This window comes from Penaeus chinensis, chromosome 8 (assembly GCF_019202785.1).
Source record: "Penaeus chinensis breed Huanghai No. 1 chromosome 8, ASM1920278v2, whole genome shotgun sequence".
NCBI classification, from domain to species: Eukaryota; Metazoa; Arthropoda; class Malacostraca; order Decapoda; family Penaeidae; genus Penaeus; species Penaeus chinensis.
The window spans coordinates 10,739,241-10,749,240 of record NC_061826.1 but is presented as its reverse complement, the minus strand read 5'-3'; the positions used below and the strand labels follow the sequence as shown (position 1 = coordinate 10,749,240).

The following is a 10,000-nucleotide window of genomic DNA, read 5'->3' as shown; positions in this document are numbered from 1 at the left end:
AGCATCCTTTAACACGCAGTCCTTGCCAAACGAACCAACATGACCCTTGATTTCTGGGACTCACGCCAGAGGGGGTAAAGAGCGAGAAGGTTAACTGTACTTATGTCGGTCCAATTGTATTTTTGCGGTAGTGCTGTTGTCGTTTCTGTCTGCTTTTTTGATACTGAGATAATCATTTGTGGTTAGTGTTTCATGCTCTATGACTGCTGTAATTTGTAATTTGCTGTGGTTACTGGTGATAGTAATGCTACTATTGCTACAACTACTACTACATAAAACAATAACAACAACAACTATTACTACTACTACTACTGCTACTACTACCATTACAGCTACTATTACTACTGCTACTGCTACTACTACTACTGCTACTATTACTACTACTACTACTACTTCTACAACTAATATTACTACTATTACGACTATTATTGATGTTACTATATATACTGCTGTTGGTGCTACTACTACCATTAATACTATCTATACTACTGCAATTGATTATAACATTACTAATTATTTTACCAACACCAGTATCGCTAATAACGATAACAGTAATAATGATAGCAACATTAATAAAAGAGCAACAAAGCAAGTAATAATGTTGCATTGCTATTATCGCAAACGTTATCGTTTTTAGATCTATAACTGTTGTTACGACCAGTTTAATAACGGAAAGGGAAGCACAGTGAATCTCAATGATCCAATAAATATAGCATTTAAATTAATAAATGTCACGATGAGACTAAAAACGACAAAGAGAAAGTAAATTGAGAAAGTAACAGACGGATAAGCTGAATTATCATGTCATTGGTATCATTGCCATTCTAATGCCACTACTGTATCATGAATAGTGTCACTATCATCCCTATCATTAATATTGTCACCATTACTACCGGCGTAATCATCTTCATAATGATTGTCATCCTTACCATCGTTATCATCTTCGTCACTGCATTCGTTATCATTAATACCGTCATCATTATTATCATCGTTATCACCTTCATAACAGTCGACACTATGATCGTTATCATTAATACCGTCACCATCATTATTTTTGTTTTCATTGTCATTATAATCACCGTCACCCCCCCCCCCTCTCTCTCTCTCTCTCTCTCTCTCTCTCTCTCTCTCTCTCTCTCTCTCTCTCTCTCTCTCTCTCTCTCTCTCTCTATCTCTCTCTCTCTAAAAAAAAAAAAAAAAAAAGAAAAAAAAAAAATATTCACCCCCAATAATAGTCCATGCCTCCCGTTACGTACAGGATGCAAACCCTTGTGATTACGTACTCAACCTTCCATTAATGGTTTAAAAGGGGGAAGGGCGGGAGGAGGGAGTAACGTGCTTCTTTTCTTTTTCTTCTTTTTTTGTTTTTTAATCCTCGAAAATACGCACCCAAGCGACTCCCTTCGTTGTCGGTTTCTTAAGTGTATAACTGTATGACAGTCTTTATAACAGCTATTACCGACGGTTACGCATGGCGAGGATGACTGGCGTATGCGCGGTCACTGTTAGATGTCACGGTCAATGGCAGGGTAGGGGTTGTGGGGGTGAGGGGTGAGGGAGGGAGTGGGAGTGAGGGAGGGAGAGGGGATACTGAGAGAGAGGGATAAGGTGGTGGGGGGAAAGAGGTTACTGAGAGAGGGGGTTGAGTGGGGGGGGGGAGTGCAGAGAGGAGGTTGAGTGGGAGTGCATAGAGGGGGTTGAGTAGGGTCTGTGGAGGGGGAGAAGGTTGAGTGGGGGGAAGTGAGGGAGGGGAGGGGAGCAGGTGAAGGGTAAATGTTATTCTGTTTTCGAAACGTGAGGGTTGTTGTGTGTTTGGGGGAGAGAGAGAGAGAGAGAGAGAGAGAGAGAGAGAGAGAGAGAGAGAGAGAGAGAGAGAGAGAGAGAGAGAGAGAGAGAGAGAGAGAGAGAGTCAGACAGACAGACAGGGATAGAGAAAGAGCGAAAAAAATAGAGGGGGAAAGAGAGAGAGAGAGATGGAGAGAGGCAGAGCCAGAAAAAAAAACGTATGTAAGCAAGTGAATCACTGAATGAGTGACCGAGAGAGCGAGCGAGCGTATGAGTGAATGAATATGAGAGTAAGTGAATAATGGTGCTTCCCCCCAACCGAATTCGCGGTCAACCAAAGACGGTTCTACTGGCTTGCATGGTCTGCTAATGTTACGCGAATCTGGCGGTTGAGATTTGAAATTCAAAATTTAAAAATTCAAACCACAAAGTCCGTCCAACGGCAGAGAATGTCTGAAATGTAAACCATGTTAATGAATCTATCGTTAGAATATATTGATGGGGATTATGAGGACGATATTTCCGAAAATTAAGATATAACGATTTTCTTTCAGTCTTCTATTCATTTATCTCATATTTGGACACCATTGCTTTTAACGAATTCGCTGTCACTATATACTAACATGTATTTAACTTTCCAAATATATTATATTTCAACAAAATATTTCTTTGTTTTCTCTTTTTTTCCTATAACTTCTTTCCTTGTTTTTCTTCTTCGTATAATCTTCACTATCACGATACATTCCCTCGTCTCTTCCTCTCTTCCTACGTCTTATGAATCGTAATATTTTCCTCCTCCTTTTCCTCCTTTCTCCTACACCTCATCTTTATTCCTCGTTCTTGCCAGTTCACTTTCACATCCTCCAGTTGTTCTCGTGTATGAAGGAAGTAATACATCTTACAAATGTCTTGCTGTTCGTTAACATCTGCTTAGGATATTAATGGCAGTTTCTCTTGTGTTTTTGTTTGTCTGTTTTGTTGTTATGTGTGTGCTCTGTGTTTGTGTGTTTGTGTGTGTGTGTGTGTGTGTGTGTGTGTGTGTGTGTGTGTGTGTGTGTGTGTGTGCGCATTTGTTTGTTTGTTTGTGTGTGTGTTTTGTGTGTGAGGGTGTGCTTACTTGTTTATTTGTTTGTGTGAGTGTGTGTCTGTTCCTCTTTCTCCCATTCCCTTTTTTACTTCTTATCTTATCCCTCCTGCCTCTCATATCTCTCTCCTATCCCTTCCTTCCTTTCACCTTCCCTCCTTTATTCCCTCCTTCCTTCCCTTTCCCTCTCCCATCCCGTCTTCCTTCTTTCCCTCTCTCCCCCCCCCCCATTCCCTCCTCCTTCTTTCCCTCTCCCTCCCTGTCCCCTTTCTCCCAAAACCAAGAGAGTCATCCAAACAGAAACATCCCAATAACACCTCATACGTTTTTTTTTTTTTTTTTTTTTTTTTTTAATAGTACCTCCTTAAAATACGCAATTGTACTTACCTATGCAATTGTCTGGACTTGCGGTTGCTGATAGCCGACGGGGGGAGGGGGGGGGGGGCAGGTATGCAGGTTCCTCTGTAAAATACGATGTGATATTAGATTTAAGGGTATGTCGTGGTAGGTGTAGGATAATATTGAATTTGTTATTGGTGATTTGAGTGTGTTTCGGTGTATTTGGTAGTTTTTGTTTCTCTCTCTCTCTCTCTCTCTCTCTCTCTCTCTCTCTCTCTCTCTCTCTCTCTCTCTCTCTCTCTCTCACACACACACACACACACACACACACACACACACGCGCGCGCGCGTGCGCTTGCGCAGTCACCTTCCCTGTGTGTACGTGTGTACATATATTTGCATATAGACAGGTAAATATTAACATATACATGACTTACTCCAATTTCTTTCAGTAAATAATTGATAAAAATAACTTCAAAATTATGCTATAAAAAGGCTTTAGCTCCGCAACTGAGAGGGAGAAAGGGGGACGAGGGAGAAAGAGGGGGAGGAAGAGAGCGTAGGAGGGAGGGGAGGAAGACGGGGGGAGGGAGGAGGAGGGAAGGAAAGAAAGGGGGGTAAGGAGGGAGGGGGAGAGCGCGGGAAGGAGGACGGTGAAGGAAAAGAGGAAAGGAACGGGAAGTAGAGAGAGGAAAAAATAGAGAGATGGAGGGAAGGAGGAAGAGAGAGAAAATAAAAATAGGAAGAAAGAATGTGAAGGGAAGAAGGGAGTTGAAAAAGAATGGGAAGGAACAAAGGAAGAAAAAGAGGACAGGAGGAAACGAAGAGGGGAAGAGGAAGGAGAGGCAGGAGAGGGAGGAGATAGGAGAAGCAAGAGGGGGAAGGAAGAGGGAGAAGGCAGAAGAAAGAAGCAGAAGGGAGAGGAAAGGAAAGGAGTAGAAGGAGAAGGAGGAAAGAGACGCAGAAGTAGAAGAGGGAGGGGGAGGAGGAGAGGCAGAGGGAGGGGGAGGAGGAGAGGCAGAGGGAGGGGGAGGAGGAGAGGCAGAGGGAGGGGGAGGAGGAGAGGCAGAGGGAGGGGGAGGAGGAGAGGCAGAGGGAGGGGGAGGAGGAGAGGCAGAGGGAGGGGGAGGAGGAGAGGCAGAGGGAGGGGAAGAGGAGAGGCAGAGGGAGGGGAAAGAGGAGAGGCAGAGGGAGGGGGAGGAGGAGAGGGTGAGGGAGGGGGAGGAGGAGAGGCAGAGGGAGGGGGGAGGGGAGAGACCGAGAGCTCACGGGTGGCTGACCACGGTAATGGCAGCGAAGAGTTCAACGAGAAATACACACACTGACCGCTTGAAAGACCTGTCTGTTTTGCCTTGCGTCTCTCTCCTCGTTCGTTCCTCTATTCCTCTTTCCGTTCGGATCTCTGCTCAACTTCTTTCTTATTTGTCTTATTTGTGTTTTCCTTATGGTCGTTGCGTATTTTCCTTTTTTATTATTATTATTTTTTTATTATTATTTTTTTTTTAACTTTGTATTTTTTTTTATTATTATTGTTATTTTGTTCTAGTTTTCTTCTTATATAAACGGATAATAGATAATTGTAACAATGATCTTTATTGCCCCAAATAATACCGATGATAAATAACAGTAATCGCAATGATAATCATGATGAATAACTATAAACAATGATGATGATGATGATGATAACAGTAATGATTATAATAATTTTGATAATGGAAATAATGAAAAGGACAACAATGATAATATAATGATAATGATAATAATAACAATAATGATAATAATAAGTTTGAAAATTGAAACATTGATCAGGACAACAACAATAATAAAATGATAATGAAGACGACGACGACGATAATAACAACAACAAACAGTAATGACAATAATAAATAATAATAATGATAACAATGACGATTACTATCATCATAGTATTTGTAACAACAACAACAACAACAGTAAATAAACCAGCTAATCCATGAATGACTCCCACTCTAGAGCAACAAGTAGAAAAAAAAAAAAAAAAAAAATCATCATAACGCAAAGGTCCCAAAATGCAACACGATTTCGTATTCTTGCACAGAGCTCCGGGCGACCACTCCGCTTCCTCAATGTCGGGTCAGAACCAGTATGTTGTGAGTCGCCGCATAAGGAAATCGCTTCCATTTTTGGCCCATTGAGCGGTTTCCTATCCCTTGGGGTCTTCTACACTATAGCTGTATACCTTTTTTTTCTATTTCTATTTTTAGTTTATCAATATTTGTCTTTTCTTTCTCGCTCTTTCTTTCGTTTTGTTTGTTCTTTTATTTTTTTAATGTTTTTTTATCTATGTCACTCATTCTTTTTTTGTTTTTGTTTTTTCGTTTTGTTCTGTTTGTCTGTTTGACTGACTGACTGACTGTCTCTCTCTCTCTCTCTCTCTCTCTCTCTCTCTCTCTCTCTCTCTCTCTCTCTCTCTCTCTCTCTCTCTCTCTCTCTCTCTCTCTCTGTCTCTCTCTCTCTCTCCCCATTTATCTACCAATTTAAATAGTTCTTTATATTATTGATAGTAGTAATGGGTTTTGTATTGGCATTAATGTTCGTATTATCACCATTCATTGCTACTATTACAATTATAATTATCACTATAATTATAGTAACAGTAGCATAGGAAACAGTAGTAGGAGTGGAATTAGTACTAGTATTAGAAGTAGTATTTTAGTAATAGCAGTAGCAATAATATTAACAGTAGTAGTTATAGTAGCACTAGTAGCAGCAGCAGTAGTAAAAGTAGCATTAGTAGTAGTAATAATAACAGTAGCCGTTATAGTAGCAATAGTAGCAGCAGCAGCAGTAGCAGCAGTAGTAGTAGTAGTAGTAGCAGTGGTAGTAGAAGTAGTGCCTTTAGCAGTAGTAGTAGTAGTAGTAGCAGTAGTAGTAGTAGCAGCAGTAGTAGTAGTAGTAGTGGTAGTAGTAGTAGAAGCAGTGCCTTTAGCAGTAGTAGTAGTAGTAGCAGTAGTAGTAGTAGTAGCAGTAGTAGTAGTAGTAGTGGCAGTAGCAGTAGCAGTAGTAGTAGTACCTTTAGCAGTAGTAGTAGTAGTAGTAGCAGTAGTAGTAGTAGTAGCAGTGGTAGTAGTAGTAGAAGCAGTGCCTTTAGCAGTAGCAGTAGAATAAACAATAATAGTGGAAGTAGAAGCACGGGAATGAATAAAACACCAAGTATAATGAGATCTGCATGTTTGAGATAATTAATCAATGGTGGCTTAGGCATGGCGATAAGGAATAGTGTAGGTAATTTGTTCTCAAGACGAGTAGTACTAGTATTAGTCATTTTTGGAATAGTGGTAGGAGTAAAAGTAGTGGTGGCAGTAGTAATAATAGTGGTTTTAATAATACAGTAGTGTCCGCATAGTAGTAGTAGTAGTAGTAGTAGCAGTAGTAGTAGTAGTAGTGGTAGTAGTAGTGGTAGTAGTAGTAGTAGTAGTAGTAGTAGTAGCTGTTGTTGTTATTGTTGTTGTAATTGTAGTAGTAGTAGATGTAATAGTAGCAATAGTAGTAGCAGCAGTAACAGCACGATAAGTAGAACAACTTGCTATAACGATAGTATCTACGGCAGCAACAACTATTAGCATCAGTAGTAATAGCAATAACATTACCAAAAACAAAAACAACAGAAGCTGCAATACTAGTAGTAATAAAAGCCTTAGTAACGTCACAGTAAAAAGTGGAATTCGTATTGTGAACCAGTACCTTTTTTTTTTTTTTTCTTTTATTCATTCATACAAGGAACAATTGTGGAATCGAATTACAAAGGGAACTGTCATTACGAGAATAAACGATATTATGAAAAAGGACGAAGAAAAGAAAAAGAAAAAATAGAATCAGGAAGTTTACAAAGGGACATAATATGAATAACAGTATTTCCTCCCCCTCGCTAATTGGTAGTTTATTTCTTGATACGACACAAGTAAAATACATACATCACTGGTTAAGTTAAGTGACTCAAGTTCCTTAATGTAGAAGACCTTGCTATTTCACTCCGAATGGCACGGGTAAGGAAGTTAGTGAGGGACGCTCTGTGGTGAGGCGGAAAATGTAAATCACACAGACGCACGTGGTTAATGGACAGCATGGGTCAGACGGGAGGTGAAGGTTCTCCTGCCTTTTTATACCTTGTCTTTGTGCACATATATACACATGCGCGCGTGGATGCACACACACACACACACACACACACACACACACACACACACACACATATATATATATATATATATATATATATATATATATATATATATAAAGCTGTCATCAAATGAAACGACCAACTATCACCTGCGTCATGAACCAGTAATGAATAATCTAAATTAAATTTAAGTATATATATATGTATATTTATATATATATATATAATATATATATAACCCACACAGACACACAAACTATATATATATAAAGCCGTCGTCATTATATATCTGTGTGTGTGTGTGTGTGTGTGTGTGTGTGTGTGTGTGTGTGTGTGTGTGTGTGTGTGTGTGTGTGTGTGTGTGTGCCGTTTATATATATATATATATATGTGTGTATATATATATATATATATACATACATAAAGCCGTCATCCAATGAAACGACCCACTATCCCCTGCGTCATGAACGAGTAATGAATCCCGTGATTAGCAGAGCCATCAACTTACTCGACAGGAAATCAAAATGGCGCCGAGGCAGAGAGGAAGATGACTGTGGAAGAAGCGCGATCAAAGCAAGAATCACCGGAAACGAAAGCAATAATAAAGCAAAACGAAAAAAAAAAAAGCGAGTGAACATCAACATTGGCGTAACGAGGTGGATATCATCTCGGCGAAAATATGTTTATTATATTTTTTCGTGAAATCGAGAGGTCGATATGCTGATAAAGAGAAGAAGAATGACATAATAGAGAAGAGAAAAGATGAAATTAGAGGGTAGTTTATATTTTTCTTTAGTTTCCCTCTTATCATTCGGTTTCGATTGACACTTTAAAAAATATAATATGAGAAAAAATAATAATGCGTAAATAGAGGAAGAGGGAGAGAGGGGAAAGAAAAATAAATAGAAGAAGCTAGAAAGGAAGAGGAAGAATTGAAAGGAGAATTATAATAAGAGGAAACGGAAGTCAAAATTGATAATGATGAATCGAAAGAATAAGCGAAAGGACGAAGAAGAAGAGAAAGAAGAAAAATATGAATTGAAAGAAGGAACATAGGAAGAAAAGGTGTAAGGAGAAGAAAAGAAGAAACAGACGTAGGTAACATTGAATTGAAATTATAAATGAAAGAGGAAGAAGACGAAGCGAAATAAGAAGCAGAAAAATCGAGAGAATAAACAAAAAAGAAGACGAAGAAGAACAAGATGAAACAGAGAAAAACACATAAACCAAAATAAATGAATGCAATCACACACACACAAAAGTAATAAATAAGATAACACAAAATTAAGTATGTTCTCTACATACGGGTGTCCTGCGATTGATAGATTTACTTGACACGTAAATCTCTCTCTCTCTCTCTCTCTCTCTCTCTCTCTCTCTCTCTCTCTCTCTCTCTCTCTCTCTCTCTCTCTCTCTCTCTCTCTCTCTCTCTCTCTTTCCCTCTCCCTCTCCTCTCCTATCGCTCTCCATCTCCCTCTCCCTCTCCCTCTATCTCTCTTTCCTCCCGCCCTCGCAAATACCTACATGTACATGTACAATGTCTACCATCACGTAAGCACGTCATGCACCCGAGAACACCAAATAGCCAAGCACAGGAGAGCATGCGCATGTACAATCATGCACGCAACGCCAGAGCACATGCGTAAATACAGAAATTAAAAGTCTGACATGGCCGCCATTTTGAGGGTCAAGTGAAGCTGGAACGACTCCGGTTGGAAACTTCTTTCTCCTCTTGTACACCTGCTGCTTCTTTTTTTCTCTCTCTCTCTCTTTTTTTTCTTTGGTTTGTTTTTTCTCTTTCTTTCTTTCTCTATCTTTTTCTCTATCTAGTATTTTGTTTTTCTTTAAGTTATTTTCCTTTTCGTCTTTCCTTACTTCGTTCCTCACTCCCTTCCTCTCTTCCACTTCCTACTTTATACCTCCACCCTCTACCCTTCCTCTCCCCCTCTCATCCTTCCGCCTCCCTCTCCTTCTCCAACTCCTTCCCTCGTGTTTTCCTAACCCCCTACCCCTACCCCCCCCCACCTATGCAACCCTCCTCACTCAACCCCCTTTTAACACCCCCTACTACAGCGGCCTCACCCTCAGGATCACACGAGAGGCAAGTGGAACCGCTGCCACCAATGTCTTGCGTACGTGTAGGTGAGGTGTGTGTGTGTGTGTGTGTGTGTGTGTGTGTGTGTGTGTGTGTGTGTGTGTGTGTGTGTGTGTGTGTGTGTGTGTGTGTGTGTGTGTGTGTGTGTGTGTGTGTGTGTGTGTGTGTGTGTGTGTGTACGTGGGTCAGTGGGGGAGTAGGGTGTTAGATACAAGTATTTACCTTTCTAGCGTGCGTGCGTACATGGGTGAGTCTAAGGTCTTCGATCTTGAGTGTACTCTCTCTCTCTCTCTCTCTCTCTCTCTCTCTCTCTCTCTCTCTCTCTCTCTCTCTCTCTCTCTCTCTCTCTCTCTCTCTCTCTTTCGTCTCATTTGTCTGTAATTGTGCTTCATTTTACCTAGCATTTGTGTCTACTTTGCCTGTTGATTTGCGCCTCCTTTGCCACGAGCCTGTATCCCATTATCAGTCTTCTTGTGTTTATATTGCGACGTGCTTGTAACTCTTTTGCTTGGTGCCTACGTCTGAAATGTATCTTCTA

General features: G+C 40.3%; 1 protein-coding gene across 2 annotated transcripts in view; it reads right to left on the bottom strand.

The window, feature by feature from the left end:
• LOC125028312 overlaps positions 1–10,000 on the bottom strand; it is a 142,306-nt gene that overhangs the window by 82,147 nt on the left and 50,159 nt on the right. Inside the window, exon 2 of one of the 2 annotated variants that reach the window (XM_047617763.1) lies at positions 3,257–3,331. The exons of the other annotated variant lie outside the window; for it this stretch is intronic. The gene's annotated coding sequence lies outside the window, so the exon portion shown is untranslated. The remainder of the gene's footprint in view (positions 1–3,256; positions 3,332–10,000) is intronic. 2 annotated transcript variants of the gene reach the window in all.